The following is a 5540-nucleotide window of genomic DNA, read 5'->3' on the forward strand; positions in this document are numbered from 1 at the left end:
ATTCATGTCCTGTACAAATATTATTTCTACAGATGTCATGATGCGTTAAAAAGGTTGAGAACCATTGCTTTAACCTTTAATCAGGATTATTAACCTGGGATCCCTTGATGGATTACAGTGGGTGTGTGAAATGTGCAAGTGCGTCTTTCTGAAGAAAAGGTCAATCATTTTTATCAGATTCTCAAAGCTTAAGAACCAGCTAACTTCAGGGATTTCAAGTTCCCCTATAATTTTGTTAACAAAACCACAGGGGGGGAGGTTCCTTCTGTTGCTTGCTGCACAGACAGCCAATTAATGAGAAAACGAGGATTGTCAAGGAAGAAAGGAGATTTATTGTGGAGGATGTGACAACTGGGATGTGGGAGGAATGGACTACCTCAAATCCACTTCCCCCATTGACAGGGTTGGGGGTTTTTCTAAAGGTGAAATGAATAACGCATGAAGTATATAAGCAACATTACATGTTTGGAGTGGAGTGTAGGGCACTCAAGTGAAATGAGAAATCATGCCAGTACATACGTTACATGATAAAAAGATGGCGGATAAGTCCCTCCCAGGGTGGAGATTTTAATAATATAATGAGCTAGGGGTTAATATTGGTCATTCTTTCAGTCTTGTGCGCAGGCAGGATGTGAGGAGTAGGTAGTTCAGCAGGTCCTTGGGCACAATCTGTGTGTGGGGGGGTGTCCCTTATCTTATCTTCCCCGGACAACCAGGTGGTGTAAGGCTTTGTAGTTATGGCTGCAAGGAAGCTCCACCGTTTCTGGGGCAGAAAATAACTCAAAAGGGAATGGATCAGTAAAACAGAAAGTTACAATGTCTGGTCAGCAAATCTTCCTGGCCCAGGAACTTGAAACATAAGAGAACTACAAAAAGGCATTTTTGTTCATGGAGTGGGTTACAATTTCACCCCCAAAAAAGTACCGATACCAGTTAAGGGTTATGTGGATTCCAGTGGTACAACCAGGCCTCCCATATGATAGGTGAGAAGAGTGAAGGTGTTATAATAGGAGGACTTTTGTCTCTTTGGCTTCCTATTTTGGGAATCCTGCTCTTGGCTTCTCTATTCTCAAATTCAGATAGGATAGTAAAAGGATCCTAGGATCTTCACTCTATTGGAAGTATTAATAGATACCCCCTCTCTCAAATCACTAGAAAATCAAGCAGGAACCAGGGTGGAGCCCAGGTAAGAGTAAGTATAAATGGGGCAGAGAGCACAGATTTGAAATGTTCACTGTGATCCAGCTCCATTCACAAAGTGACAATATTGGGATCTTTGGCCAAAGCCTGAAAGCCAATACCGTAAAGAGTACATTTGCCCAGACCTTCTCCTCTGTATTTCTATAGAACTTTGTAGGCATCAAAGCTTTTCCTATATATCTATCTATGTATCTCCTTTGGGGCCTAGCATAAGCGACAGAAGCCACAATACCACTAAATTACACTGTAATTATTTGTTGATGTGCTTTTCCGTGCTAATAGGCTATGAGCCCCTAAGAGATAAACATTTATTTTGTTCTTAAAACAGTTTCTAATATATAATACACACTCAATATTTTCTCAATTAAAGGTAAATAAATTAATGAATATACAACAATAATTTCTAAATCATAGTTTCCTGAAAAGGTAACATACCAGGAAGAGATATTTCCCTGACAAATTAATAAATTAACTTCCTGATACAAACTTAATGTGAATTTGGGTAACTTATAATCCAATTTTGACTGGGATTTTATCACTTTAGATAAGTGGAACAAAAATGTTCTACACTTACACTAATCTACTTCTCCTACTATTAAGAAAAGGCATGAATCATATCTTTTTGTTATTTTATTCCTTTTTTTCTTGAATCTATTTTCTGCACATATGGTATACTCAACAAAAGCTAACTGAACTTGGAACAAACCTTAGTGAATAAGAAAGTTATCTTAATTACATACAGGGATTTACAGTTTATACTGCACCTTACCATACCTCATTTCAAAAATCCTGTAAGTTAGGGTTCCATTGTAGAGAAGGAGGAACTAAAGTTGAACAAGTTCAAGCCATTTTCGTGAGGTTTTACAGAGCAGGAACTAGAAACCAGGTCTTTTGACTCCTATGGTAGTGCTCTTTCCGACTGTAATTTTAATGGACTTAAGCCTCTCATCTTCCAAAAGAGTTTCTTGAGTCTGTTACCACACAAAAGTAGGTAATCAGTATTGCCATCCCTGAGTCAGTAAGAGAATCAACACACATTACTAAGGCCTATGGATTTGAAAAATACTTTTTCTGGAATGATACTTTGGTTCATAAACCACATATATTACATTTATTTCAGTTCATTCAGCTTTCAGCTATGTATATTTCTTGGCTATGTATATAGCTTCCTGTTTTGTCTCATGCATTGGTTCAAAGTTCTTACTTCTGAACCTTGCCTTCTCTTTTCCTGTTTACTAAGTAGCTCTGGGAAAAACACAGTCAGATTGTTTAATCTGTGAACCATACATCTTTGTTTAATTTTGTCTCCAAGGCACCTTTGATCACCACCAGGGGGCAAAAGCCTACCAGCTGGCTTCTCTGCAATACACTCTGTATAGGACTGTACAGTACAGGGACCCTCAGAGTCTGATTCTTGATGGAACCTCCCTGCTAATTATTTCAACCACAGGGCCCCAGGGAGAGAACAAAGGCTCAGCACAGAGGGCTCTTGTGGCACTTAACCGTACAGCAGCCAGAAAGAGCTCACGAAGGCCCTGTCAGTTTAAAAGGAGCAATGAGATCCAAGAGTGTTTGAGTGACAAACAGGAGGACGTGGGTTTCAATAACTGCAAACTCCTGTGTGTGTGTTTTATACAGCTTTGGTATGTATGGTGGTATTTACCAGCTCATCCGCTCAAATTGAGAAATAGCTTGGTTAACTCTGTTTCTCTGTGTAAATAATCAATGGTATTTACATTGTGCGATTTTTTTTCCTTTTTAATCTTGATTTTCCATTACATTCTTGGCTTATGTTCTGCTAACAGTTTACCTTTTAGAAAATTATTCCCTTAAAATATTTTTTAATCTACATTTTTCCATATGTCTATAAAATAATGAAACTTAAGCGATGAAGAAGAAAGCTCAACGAGCAAATCCTGTTTAATTAAGAGCATTTCTTCACAGCAGGAAGCAAGTGGGAGGTAAACAGCAGGTTGGACCCTTACAACTCTGCGAGCCCAGCTTTCTCGCACTCCCAGGCTCACTCAGCTTCTCTTCACCTCAGGAATAATGAATGAGTCTTTACATAAGTAATAGAGGAAGTATGAGGGTACCATGAAGCTTTCCTGGGTATAAAAATGAAAATTGTTCTTTCTTTCAAAAAGTCTTATCATAAAACATAGACGGAAGGGTGGGAAAGCTCAGAACAAGCCCCCGAGACCCGGGTCAAAGGAGGGTAAACTGGTCTCCCGGTTTAGCCCAGACCCATCTACGCCCAGTAAAAGCGTTAGAAACCCCGCAGAGCCCTTTGCCACCAGAAGACGTGTTTGCTTTGGGATTTCCACCTCAGTTTTTTTTCCCCTAAGGTTGGTTAAACCGTGCGCCCCACCTCATAAAATGGTTGTCTCTCAAGAGTGAGGATTCCCGCAGCCCCCAGCCCTGGGACCCCTCACGCGGCTGGCTCCCCCCGGCTCCCGCCTCCGCCCCACTCCACCGCACCCAGCGAGCACAAACGGCGCGACTGCAGCGCCGAGGAGGAAACCCGGGAGGGGGCGGCGACCCGAGGCGCACGCACTCGGCCGGCTTCCGGCAACTCAAGGGTTACGACGAGGCGGCGGCGCGCGCCGAGGGGAGAGGCGGTTGCTGACAGGTGGCGCCTGCGCATTGGGAGCACTCATTGTGCCCCGCAGCTGCCGAACCGCCCGCCAGCCCGCCCGCTGCCTGTTCGGCTCGTCGGTCCGCGAGAGTCCGGTGGTGGGTGCTGAGCTTGCGGCCGTTCCCGCGTCCTCTTCCTCCTCCCCGTCCCCCCTCACCCCTATTCTGCATCCCTTTCCCCATCCCGGCTCCGTCACCCTCCCGTCCCCCACACTCAGGACGAGAATGCCCTGCCCGGAACAACCCAGCAGCGCCTAGATGGCTTTGGTCACGGTCCAGCGGTCACCTACCCCCAGCACCACCTCCAGCCCCTGCGCCTCGGTGAGTCCCTCCTGGCGGCCGCTGTGCTTGCTTCTGTCACTGCGGCTCCGCTTTGCCTCAGCGGGTCCCGCCGAACGCCACTGCGCACGCGCCGCGCCGCTTCCCAGGCCTTGGCGCTCGGCTGCCGCGAACCCCCCCACACCCCCATCTTAAAGACGAGCAGCAGGAACTACAGGACGTTGATTTTTGCCCTTATCACCCTGAGCACCTAGCTCCTCACAGTCCTCGCCCTGAAATCCCCTGTGGCATGCCTTCCTATGGCTTGAGCACTTCCTTTTGGTAATGAGTCATTCTTGCTTTTCACCCTCCCCCTTCTTTTACCCTCTGTTGCTCTGCTGCAGGGAGGGGACCGTGAAGACGCCTGCGTTGCCCCTTACCTACACCCATATCCCCTTACCCACACCCACATCCCCTTACCCATACCATTTCATGGACCCGTGTAGTATTTGCACACTGCACACCCTTCTTTGGACTCGCCAGGGTGTGTGCCTTTCCTCTAGTCACTTGCTGGCTTTCTTGTGCTCTGCACCGTTCAGGCTTCTTTGGACTGCTGAACGGTAGTTACTGCTTGGTTTCTTCCCTCCCCTTAAGGGGGGCAGCGGTCTCCTCTGCTTCTTGGACCTCTAACCTTTCCTCTCCGAGGTCCCGAAGCATCTGGTACTGCTTGGTGATCAGTGCCAATTCATTTCCATCTTAAGACATTTATGTCTTACACTCATTACTCATGATCGTTCTTGTTCTTGGGTCGTGTTTGTATGGCTGGTTACTTCAGATGCCTTTGCCAATAAAGCATGCTTCCAGAAGGAAAATACCCAGTAACCAGCCTTTCCCTGCTGGGCCCATCTTTGCCTTCTCTCCTCGCCCCACCCCCACTCCTTTACACTCCATTCTCTTAGGCTTCATTTTTGAATATCATTTTTAAAATGAAATATTGCAAAATCGGCTTTAAAAAACAAACATCCAGATGTTTTAGAGAGAAATAGACTGAATGAAAATACGAGCAATTGGGAAAACCATCTTAAACTTTCTACAGAATTGTAATTTTTTAAACTGGTGAATTTAGTGGTATCAAGTTGCAAAAACGGTATTCAGTAAACAATGTCAATTTCTACTTAAAAAAATCAGGTTACTCTTAATATTTATATGTTAACTGAGGTGTGAGCTTTGATACTGAAAACATGCTGGCTTGCGATTTCAATATAGTTTCCTGAATTTCAAAATTTTGTTGTGTATAATGGTGGTTTCTTCTTTTCTGAGCTTTTTACGTTTTGTGTGACCAAATTGACAACTATGTCTTAATTCAAGAAGTGGGTTATATTTCAGAGATTAACTTATCTTGTGTGGTTTCAGAGAGCAGAACTAGGATCCTTAGAAGTTCAGGGAGG

This window comes from Propithecus coquereli, unplaced genomic scaffold (genome assembly GCF_000956105.1).
Source record: "Propithecus coquereli isolate 6110/MARCELLA unplaced genomic scaffold, Pcoq_1.0 Scaffold536, whole genome shotgun sequence".
NCBI classification, from domain to species: domain Eukaryota; kingdom Metazoa; phylum Chordata; class Mammalia; order Primates; family Indriidae; genus Propithecus; species Propithecus coquereli.